We start from the raw sequence: 11873 nt of genomic DNA, 5'->3' as shown, positions 1-11873 counted from the left end.
AGACAGTAAATCTCTGGAAAGGTTTGTATGGTTATGTGCAAAAAGACAAGAGGCTTAAAGAACATTCAGCACCACCTGATTTTGCTACTAACAACTCTCTACTACTTCTGTTCCTTCTTATTGTCTCCAGAACACTTCTGAATGCCTGTTTCAAAGAACAGAACATTTCAACACAAAATCCATTTTGAATTCTAAGGACTGTGCTTTGGGTATTCCAGAGCTTCTACTGTAGTTTCAAATGTCAGAACTGACCAAGTATGAAACTGAAAGACCAACACATTAGGACTGCAAATGTCAGTTTCATTTAGGAACATAGGAAACTGCCACATACTGAGTCAGACCATTGGTCTATCTAGCTCAGTATTGTCTTCACAGACTGGCAGCGGCTTCTCCAAGGTTGCAGGCAGGAATCTCTCAAGAGTATCTCTTCTAAACAGCAATGGGACAAATTGTGGAAATGGACGTTGGACGTTACCCAACCCCCCCCCGATTACCTGATATGCCTTGAAATCCCCCACCCCCGAGTTACAGTACTACCTGCATATACTTCATAACCTTGTGGCTTTCCAAATCCTTGTGTGTAAAGCTTTGTAGATATATCATGTACAAACAACCACTTTGTATATAATTGTGCTTTGGCAATGTACTGTATGCTTTGGTAGTTTGTTGGTTCAATTAAAAAATCTTGTCCTAATATATAATATAGTCCTATCTTGGAGAAGCCAGGGAGGGAACTTGTAACCCTCTGCTCTTCCCAGAGCGGCTTCATCCCCTGAAGGGAATATCTTGAAGTACTCCCACATCAAGTTCATCCCCTGAGGGGAATATCTTGCAGTGCTCACACATCAAGTCTCCCATTCATATGCAACCAGGGCAGACCCTGCTTAGCTATGGGGACAAGTCATGCTTGCTACCACAAGACCAGCTCTCCTCTCCCTTCCAAATTTTAAAAGCCAGTAGGAAGACCTGAGACAGACTCATCTTGGGGTTGCCCCTTGGGTGTACGTAACCCCACCTCCCCATTGGTAAGGATTGCAATGATAGCCAGCTCTTTAGCTCTGGCTAGTAATTCATCTAGGAGAAGGTAATACTGATGTTAAAAGAATTCTGCACAGTTTGCAACAGCTGTACTAGTATGACAGTAGTGTCTTGTTGAGTGTAGGAAAGGTTCTGTACAAACCTCTCCTCCACTCAATTCCACTCTTGGTGCATGATGTATAGCTAAAACCATTCAGCTCTACAAGCCAAAAGGGATCAAGGCTCTTGATTCTCATTCACCATGTCTGGCAGGACTGGGGCCACCAGTAGCTGCTAAAAGACAGTGCTAACTGTGAATAGCTGAGGTATGGAAGGAGTGCTGGGTAACCAAGCTATGGCTGCATTCAGGAGTTTCCAGCTTTGAGCCCAGTGTTCCCTCTAACCGGGATTCCCAGATGTTGTTGACTACAACTCCCAGAATCCCCAGCTGCAATGGCTTTTGTTTGTGGATTATGGGAGCTGTAATCAACTACATCTGGGAATCCCTGTAAGAGGGAGCACTGTTTGAGTCCCCTGGTGATGCTGGACAACTATAGCTGATGATGATGGGAGCTGGTCTAAGAGCATCTGGGGACCCAAGGTGGGAACCCTTGAATAAAGGGATGGGAATGTTTTCATAGGGAATTAGAAGTGAAGAATAAGGTCTGTGGGGAATTGTGGGTGGAAACTCAAACATGGAAGTAGATATTTGTATAAGAAATTTATTGGAACAGAGAACGGAGTTAGAAAAGGGCTGCTGGTTAATTTTTTGGTAATAGACTCAAAGGAGTGAGATGGTCAAATTGTGTAATTTAGTCTGCAAGTCTTCTTGTATGTATGGTACTGTAATCTGCCCTGAGAGCCTCCAATACAGGACTTTAAAAATGAGTACATGAAATGCCTTGGGTTCTTCCAGTGTCATCTGAACGAAAGGTATCTCAAGCATTGCTTAAATAAGTGGGTAAAAAGGCAACAGCGAAGAAGTAATTTATTGCTGAAAGCAAATCCAAATTTGTGGGAGAGAAGCTTTGCATTTTGATTTATGTAAACTTTCCCCTGAGGAAGAGGTTTCAGCCTTGAAACATGTTGGGACTTATTTTCAGCAGCACATTTCTTCTGCACTGCTCCTCTTTTTTTGTCCTCCTGTCCTCATTGGTGTGGTGCTGCTCCCCCTTTGTCTGTTGCTAAATCTGTGGGTGCCACATGGTTGGTTCTAAAAAGTCCTCATGAATTCAAGGGTGGGCTTTGACCCGCAAGTGAATGTATTTTTATGCTCTGCCTATGTGCATATATTTAAATGAGGGTATGTACACATATGAGCAATGGATCCCACCTTTTCTAGAACCTTGCTAACTTTATCCTAGACCCAGTCCCCCCCCAGTCTTTCGTAAAAAGAGTCCTGCTGGACCCAGCCACAGCCTAACTAGTCCGGCATTCTGCTCCCCACAGTTGCCAATCAGATGCCTCTGGGAAGCCCACAAGCAAGAGACAAAAACACAATAGTTTTGTTCCTTGCCCTTCAGCTAGGTCTAATCCTTCTGTCTATAAACCCCACCTTGCCACCTTGTGCAGGGTTTACTGCTGTGCAATAGAACTTAGACGTCATTGGCAATGTTGTGAGGTTAACAATACCCCCATTTAAAACAAACACAAATCCTATAAAAGGTTTTGTCGACTTTAGAAAATTGGTCAGTTTGGCCTCTTTTATAAATGTCAGAAATGCCTTCTCTTGTGCTTTATAATAAAGTATGTATTTGCTTCAGTTTCCCCAGTAGGCAGAGGTCATGGACTTTTTTTCCACTAGGTGGCATGGAAGAGCCATCCTCTAACTTAGAGGTGCTGTATCTCAGAAACTGGAGTTTACTGCAGTGCTCTTCATAACAAAGGCTTGTAGCCCCTCGTCAGGTGCACAAGAAGCAGCATATCTGCCTACATGCATACAAACAAAACCAACCAATTGTAAGTTTACATAAAGAAATACAATGTTGTAAATCAAAAGAGTATTCCCAAGGTGCTGCATAGATCTGTGAATATTTGTTATATTGACAGTTCTGGAAAGGAAGTTCATTTATATTGATTTAAAGCTTTTTCCAGCAGATACCCTTAGGAAGCTGAAGCAATGATTGAACTGAAGCAGCAACATTAGTTGCTGAAGGCTAATTTGGGGCTAAACACATTCCGGGGTTGTCTTTATCCCACAATTCTGAACCAGACATTTGGGGGTGAGGGGCAGCAGCACAGAGACACATCCTTGTATTGAATGCATAACTTCTAGCATTCTGAGAAGCTGGGCTTTTCATTTTTTTAAAGAAAAAAGTTTCTAACTCTTCTGGGAGTGATGATAGATATATTTTGCATATAGGCAGGCAAGGACTGCAGGAATTTCTAAAGCTGATTTTCAGAAGTCAGGGGAAAAGGGCTTCCATCGCTCTTTGTCCCTCTCCACGGAGTATAATAAATTGTGCAAAACACACAAATATGTACAGATGTGCTTGATTTATATAGGTTGCACAGAATTTGGAGTATTTCTTATAGAATGTTGGATGCAGTATATACATAGAACCCTGAAAATGTTTGTCTGGTTTGCACAGTGGTGGCACCAGAACAAAAACTGAGGGGGCACAGAAGGAGCAAAGTGCATTTATGGATGGGCAAGCTGTGTCCCACATATTGGATTTCTTGAATCTAAATGGCGGGCAGGGGGGCAAATCTGAGGAAGTGCTTGCCCCCCATTCCCCCCCCCAGTGGTTTTTTAAAAAAATGCTATTAAGGATCCAGAATCCCGCACAAACTCAAATCCTTGTGCCATGGGAAGAGGATTAGAAGTATGACTTATGGTTAGGTTCCAGCCACTTTTGTCTGTGTATTATACAGTTGTCATGCTCTTGTATACAGGTGCTACTATCGTCAAGGAGGAGGCGAAGGGGACATGGATTGTGTTTTTTGTGCCGCCTTGGTTATGTATTCCTTACCTCATTCACTGCTGCTGCATATATGAGGAGATCAGTAGAAATGCAGTTAATATCTACCAAAGGGTAGCCAATATTTTTTTCTCACCCAGCCTGTGCTACATCATTGTTTGCCTCCATGTCATTAGGATGGAAACAGCTTTACCACAGAATGATGCATGATATACGATTGATTCTAGAGCAAGCAGAGAGGACAGAGCTCAAGCAACCAATGCAGAGATGTTCAAGCTGCAGGATATGATTGCACAACTGGGAAATCAGCCTGAGACTGCAGCTGGCACTGCTGTGCGGCTGTGGCTCAGCAGATCCTTTATTTCCTCAGCTGTACAGCCTTGCTCAGGGCAGAAGCTTTGCTCCAAAGGCATGGCTGTGCAACTTCCATATGAGTATTTTTCTTAGCACACACTGTTCTGAGGCTGGCAGCCCTGTTAAATTTATCTCTGTCTTCAACAACAGTACCCTCTAGTGGCAGGAAATGCATCAAGATGCATGCAAACAGTTTTCAACTTATTTTTGGCCTGACCCATAAAGTTTTGGGGAAAACCCACCTCAGATGCTTCCTATTTATTTAATTCCAGTTTTCTTCCACCAAAGCATAAAATGCATGCAAAGATACAGTATAGCCAAGGATATGCGGGTGAGTGTCGCTTCCAGCTCCTGACAGTTGATTACACAATCCAGGTTCTTCTATCTAGAGGGAGAGGCAGATTCTGCCGATGGACTTGAGACTAGCTGGTGGTAAAGCTGCTAGCCCCCGAAAGCAGCCCTTTTGTTGAGCTACAAAGAAATGATAATGAAGCCTGATGTCTGATGATCTGTGTTTCCTTAGTCCGAAATGTGTGTCACTGCATTAACGTTGTACAATTCTTGTGGCGGTGAAGCTTCTGCAACCAATTCTTTCCTTTGGGGGCAATGAGAGGTGTTGGGGAGAGTTGTTGGAATGCTTGCAGTCAAACATTTCAGTTATCTGAGAGAAATTAAAGTTGTCAGTTTAATTGGGGGTTAAGATGTTACACAAGCTGTAGGCACAAGGATAGGTTTGAGGACTGGGAAGTAACGGCCCCGGGACTGGGAGATCAGAGGCAGGATATCATGCTCAGATATCATGAAGGAATGACGCAGAGTAGACAATGGGCTGAGAAAAGGAAAGGGCCGGTAAAAAAGGAGGGGCCTGAGGAGAAGGCTAAAGATGAGAGGAAACGGAGGAGGCAAGAAAGGGCTCAGGAGAGGAGGCTCTGAAGAGACCTCACAAGGTCAGGAGGGGCTGTCTGGAGGAGGAGGCTGACCAAAAGACAGAGTGGTCCAAGATGGGCACAGACTGGAAAAACTGGGATAGGAGGCAACAATTGGTGGTGGAAATATGGAGTTATTAAATTTGGAGCCAAGGAAAAAAGTGAGACTGGGGCAAAAAGTGGGACTAGGCAGTGTTCTCTCTAACCCCCCCCCCCAATCTATGTGCGGAATGAGTTTTATTCTGGGCAGCAGTATCAAGGCAGTGTGCGCACACTATATATTCAAAGTGGGATCTTCCTGATTCAGCCAGAGAGGGGTCAAAATTTCACTGAGCGGACATTTAAAAACTTGTGTGTGTGTGTGTGCACCCGTGAGCATGCCTTAGAGGGAACCCTGGACTGGGGAATCCTTGCACAATGCTGAAAGGTAGAGGTACCATGCGTGGCTGCCTTGCATGGGCAAGGAAGCTTTGGAGGGAGCGGGGACCATCTGTACGCCTGGCTACAGGATCAGCTGCCCATCTCAAAAAGGCAGGCATTGTCAGGGTGCAGGAACAGTTACCAGTTTGGTAAAGTCAAAGGCACATATTTCACAACCATGCTGGAATTGGGGTTTTTGGAAACCTGGCAACAGACGAGAGAGGAGATTTTAATGTTTAGTATGGTGTTCAAGCTGACTAAATCTGCACTGAGCAGGCAGAAGCAAACACAAGCCAGTTTTTGCCTCTTGCTTATGCAGAGCCAAAGCTAGAAATCTGACACCTCATCATGGTTACCCCACATGCTGTTGCCAGGACTAATGAAAGCTGTCACTAGCTGTTGATTACTCCCTGCCCGTATGCCAATATATATCTTGTATGTTAAAGGAGTAATTGATTCTGTAGATCATATAAAATGCTGGAGTGAATCGAAATGGAAATAGCAGTCTATCAGTGTCTGCAAGTAGGTTGGGATGCCTCAGCAGCTCATCTGTGTACATATGCTGGCCATCAGGGGTGTGTGTGTAAAGCGGGGGCATCGTTGGCTTAAAGAACATTCAGCACCACCTGATTTTGCTACTAACAACTCTCTACTACTTCTGTTCCTTCTTATTGTCTCCAGAACACTTCTGAATGCCTGTTTCAAAGAACAGAACATTTCAACACAAAATCCATTTTGAATTCTATCAGGATTGTGCTTTGGGTATTCCAGAGCTTCTACTGTAGTTTCAAATGTCAGAACTGACCAAGTATGAAACTGAAAGACCAACACATTAGGACTGCAAATGTCAGTTTCATTTAGGAACATAGGAAACTGCCACATACTGAGTCAGACCATTGGTCTATCTAGCTCAGTATTGTCTTCACAGACTGGCAGCGGCTTCTCCAAGGCTGCAGGCAGGAATCTCTCTCAGCCCTATCTTGGAGAAGCCAGGGAGGGAACGTGAAACCTTCTGCTCTTCCCAGAGTGGCTCCATCCCCTGAGGGGAATATCTTGCAGTGCTCACACATCAAGTCTCCCATTCATATGCAACCAGGGCAGACCCTACTTAGCTATGGGGACAAGTCATGCTTGCTACCACAAGAGCAGCTTTCTTGTCGCAGTTCAGAATTTGGAAAGGACTCGTGAAGACTTTCACAATATGGGCCCCTGTGTGCACATCCGTATCCACTGACTGCTCCTGTTCTTCCATATTTTGTTTTAGTTTCTCTGGACCACTCCCTTCCATCTCTTCTTCTTCCTCAACTTTTCCTATCTTCCCTCAGCTTCCACTTGCTGTTTCTGTGCTTTCCAGAGGCTAAAACCCCCTTCCCTCAGACCCCTACCATCTCTGTTCCTCCTTTCTTCTCCCCCCACCCCTGCCCTGATCATCTTTTCTCTTCCTTCTGTTTTCTTTTTTCCTCCTCCTACTTGCCTACTTTCTTGGCTTACCAAAGTGCAACAAAAGCTTTAATTATATTACTAGCCAACATGGTATATTTTTGTTGGGGGCTATGGACTATTCCTTGCTTGTAACAATTGCTGAAGGCAATTGCTGCTGGCAGGAAATGGCTGGTGCCAAAGAGAAATGAGACACCCTTTTGCCCATTAACAGGTTCAAGCAAAATGACTGGTGAAGTTAATGGGGAGAGAAGGCACCATACTTATTAGATTGCAGCCTTTTAAAGACAGGAAATAATTGGCCATTCCTTTGAAACTTGCCTGAAAGCCAAGATCAAATGTGAAGTGCTAACACACCTTGATTTCCCACTAAGAGACCCCTAAATGGAGCCAGAATCAAATTTGGGCAAGGGCAATGTCCCTTAATTCTATAAGTCCTTTTACTCTTGGAGAAGCCATCGAAGAAGAGTTGACATATGAGAGCCAGAACAAGGAAAATGCATCCAGCAGGTCAGGTAAGATGTAAGAGACTGTCAGATCAACATCAAATCTTACTCTCCTAGCATGCTCCTTGCATTACAATGGCACCTGGCTGGGAAGCAAGACAACTGCTCACTCTACTGAGCTCTGGAGCATGGCGTCTCATTACCTCTGATGTGGGTGAGCAAAGCAAGTGGTTGGAACTTGCCAGATGCTATGAGGCTGCTGTTAGTTATCCAGTTCCTTATTTGTCACAAGACAAAGAGCTACATGAGCAGCCTGGATAAAGAACTAAGTTTAAATGCCACAGCATCCGAAATATGCTTTGGGTTACTGTATATTCTGTACCCCCATCACAAGAAGACTGCCTTTGAGGAGCTGCACAAGGATTCAGCAGCAATGGCACACTGATGTTTTTGCACAAAAATGCATTGATATGCGATGCCCCTAGGCAACAGTTACATGTAAGGAAACCGGGAGTATTATAATAAAAAATAACCTTTGAGCCACCCCACGTTATTCACTCCCTCCAGTGACCAGAAGACTCTCCCCTACAAGGCACACTAGCATCATGACTGGCCAGAGGCCCTTGTTTTTGCTCAGGAGGTTGCCAAATGCACTCCCTCCAGTCCAGAGGTGTCTCATAGATCGACACAATAATAAACGGTGAGCTCATGATGTTAGTGCCTCTTGTAGGGAAGAATCTCCTAGTCATCTGGGTATGTGATTGGAGCGGAGGCAAAGCTTATTTAGGGTGTTGAGCAGCAGTTTCTTACTGTTTTCTAAAGATAGTGGACATTGCCCAAAAACCTTTTTTGGGGTACAATGGCTTGTAAAGTTAGTTCCATGTTCTGGCTGCTGATGTAGTTCTTCCCTCTGTGACAAATAAAGGATTCTGTAGCTGTACGGACTGGTGGTGTTGTAGGAAAAATGAGAGTATAGAGAGAAAACTGTTGCTTAAATGATAGTGAAGGATGAGAGCTTACACTAGTCATTAGTGGTGGGAAGACCATGAATTGCTTTGGTCTGTATAGATAACAAAATATACACCTAGTATATGTATGCTCCTGTTTCTTTACCTTTATCTAAATGGAGAGAGAGAGAGAGTGTGTGTGTGTGTATGTGTACCTCTTATTCTCTCCCCTTTTCCTTAATTAGGTTTCAGTCATTATTTAGGCATTATGATGACCTTATAGGCCACACTGCCTTTCTTTGTCATTGGCCATTAATGTGTCTTAACCACCTAAGTCTGCATTAGAATTGCATTAGGGACAACTTCTTCCACTTGTTTCAGTGATGGGAGAAACAGCACTGGTTGAAATTCTCCCTTTTGGTAGTCATGACCATTAATGGTTCTCTGGTTTTACAAAGTCCAGAATTAGCACCTTGACCAAGCTAAACTAGAAAGCAAGTTAAATAAAAGTTTCAGCTTAATCTATCAGTTCAGTAACAAGATTCTGAACTTTTTAATTTTTATTTTATTTTATTTAACACATTTTTATACTGCCCAAAACGCAAGTTCTCTGTAATTTAAGAATTGGTGTCTAAATTATTGGTGGACTTTTGAATCAAACTCAAAAGATGGCTGTTAATCTGTATTGCATTCTCATCACCTTCAGTAGTGTTTGAGTGCCCATCTCCTTTCTTGTCTTCTGAATCTTTCCCTAAGGCTGGTCACTTCCCTTCATCACCAACAGAGCCTCCATGCCTCAAATAGCTGAATAAGTGGAAGAAAGTCAATAGGTGCAGCATTATCATCACTATCTTCACATATTTAATTTATTCCTGTTAAAGAAGCTCTGTCAAGAAAAAAAGGTGGCAAATCTCTCCTCCTTCCTATCAGCAATCTCCATAAAGAAGCTGTGCTAATACTGAGAACGGTCTTTCCTATTCATAAGATTTGGGGCTACAGCAGCAGCAGCCATTATACATTAGAAGGTCTATTCTGGCCATTTCAGAACTCCAATCTGGCATTGTTTTCTAGGACTTTCTTCGCTTTGAGATTGTTCTTCTCAGATTCACTTTTGCTCGGAAGATACTGGCAACTGACTTTGTCATCTCATGGTAGTTGTAATCACTGCTGCAAACTGCATAAACCATAGACTGGGGCATACAACAAAACAAATTGTACAACTCTTACAATGCTAACATAACACCTGCTTTTCTTGGTTTGTGTCCCTTGCTGACTATTCCCCAGAACTGTTTTCCTAATTACAGCCACTCATGGAATACTCTTACTTTCATTACAGTAGTTGGCATTATTGGTTGTGGCAAACTAGGAATATTTGGATGCTGCTAAGAATAAAGAAAGTATAATGAAATCACTTCTCTGTGTGGGGGCAGAAGAGAAGGAGTACTTTATGGGTGCACAGGATGCACAACATGGTTCACCTTGCTTCAGAATGACTCAGTTTTCTGAATGAGAGTGTTTGTCTGACTTGGCTATCTCTTGGAGTAAACTTCTACCACTGTAACCTTGTTTTGCAATGCTTGCAAGACTGTCGTGGTGGAAGTATATGCTTTAATTTCTTTCCGTATCGATTCATTCAACCCTATGAGCAGAGTAAAAGATTTTCAGTAAATTACTGAACAACAGTGAAATTCAAAATGCTCAAATGTTTCCTCCACTGTCTGCATTCATAGTCCATGTTTACTGGTAACTTTATGGCAAAAATAATTCATATGCTGAAAGTTGAAGAAAAACAGTGCAGTATTTTAAAAAAGGCCTTTTGTTTTGACATGCAGCATAGCTGATTGATATCAAAAGGAAAAAAGATCTTGTTTCTGCCTCAAGGTATTGTGGATAGCAGGTGGAGCCTGACATTTTATGAGAATGCATCATTAAACAAGAATGATGCTCAGCAATACCCAGCTTCAAGTACTTAGTCTTAGCAGAGACAGTATGGGTTACAAGGGGAAGACCCATGTCCATGCAGTTTGATGATCTTTCAGGAGAAAATGGATCATAACCACTGTCTGGGTACTTTCAGATGTCAAATGCCATCTAACTGGAAAATGAAGTGAATTAATTAAGCAGAAAACAAAAACGGGGACCCAGATGCACTCCTTAGTTAGAGAAATCGATTTAGGACATTTTAATCCATTTCTGACTTTGTGAGATAAGTTATAATACAAGTTAAGTGATTTCACTGGGACAGCCACTAAGTAACAGATTTGCGTAAGCGCGGAGTTTTATTTTGCAATTCTCCATTCTGGTTGCTACACCTTCCTTTATATTAAAGGTAAAGTGTAGTGTCAAGTTGTTTTTGACTCCTGGCTCCCACAGAGCCGGAAACCTGCTTGTGAGTCAAGCATTTCCCCACTGCGCCCCTTTAGGTGACTTCCTTTATATTAGGATGGTGCTATTGTTGAGGCTGACGACCATCAGTGCAGCCTGAGGAAGCCAACAGTTAACTTCAGACTCAATGGCGGCTGGTGAAGACTAAAGTTGGCAAGCCCAATTTGAGTATTTTGTCATGCCACTACAACACATTTTTTGTGAGTGTAGTGGTGGTTTACACACTTCTGGATAACCACTGTATGCCAATGGGAAACCTTTAAAGATTCAAAGGGTGGTAGTATAGCATCTGCATGAACTTAAAGTCGGTAGCCAACTGTTATTACTTAACTCCATTGTCCCAACTAACCTACTTTACAGTACTTTTATCATGGTTCATGAAATTGTATCCATGAAGTATTGTACTTTTAACACTCGGAAACATAATATAAATACTATTATTTACTATATTGAACACCATTCCCATATTTCCCAAAGATATAGTTTCTCCTACAGTGTACACAAATATAAAAACATAGAGACAATAGAAGGCAGCTTCATGAGAGAAGCAATAGAAAAACCAAAATAAAACTAGGATTAAATAGTCAGCAGTGATTAAGGTCACACAGAAGTCTTCTTGAAATTGATTTAATGCAATTAAATATTTAATTTCTTTTTTTCTTGTGTGGGCCTGGCCCCATTTGGCCCATCAAAGATTTCCTTCTTGGTCATGCCATAGATCATTACATGGGATGGCTGTGTTACTTTGCCAAAGTGCTACTTCAGAGGAGTTTGGGAGCTTTCCAAGATGCAAATTGGTTAGAGCCTTGTAACACTTAGGATTCTTACAGATCAAGGGCAGTCTGAGGGCTAAACTAGATATGAGGATTCATGCATCACGGTCTTCCGTGCTCTGGTTTTTAATAGCAGTGGTGTGAGACACAGCATAGTCCCTGAATTGGGACTATGCTGTGGAGGCCGGTGGTGTCCATCCCTTTCCTGGCCACACACAATTTTTCCACCAAGAGTTTCTCCATA

This window comes from Hemicordylus capensis, chromosome 2 (genome assembly GCF_027244095.1).
Source record: "Hemicordylus capensis ecotype Gifberg chromosome 2, rHemCap1.1.pri, whole genome shotgun sequence".
NCBI lineage: Eukaryota > Metazoa > Chordata > Lepidosauria > Squamata > Cordylidae > Hemicordylus > Hemicordylus capensis.
The sequence above is the reverse complement of the archived record's forward strand: the minus strand, read 5'-3'. Positions refer to the sequence as shown.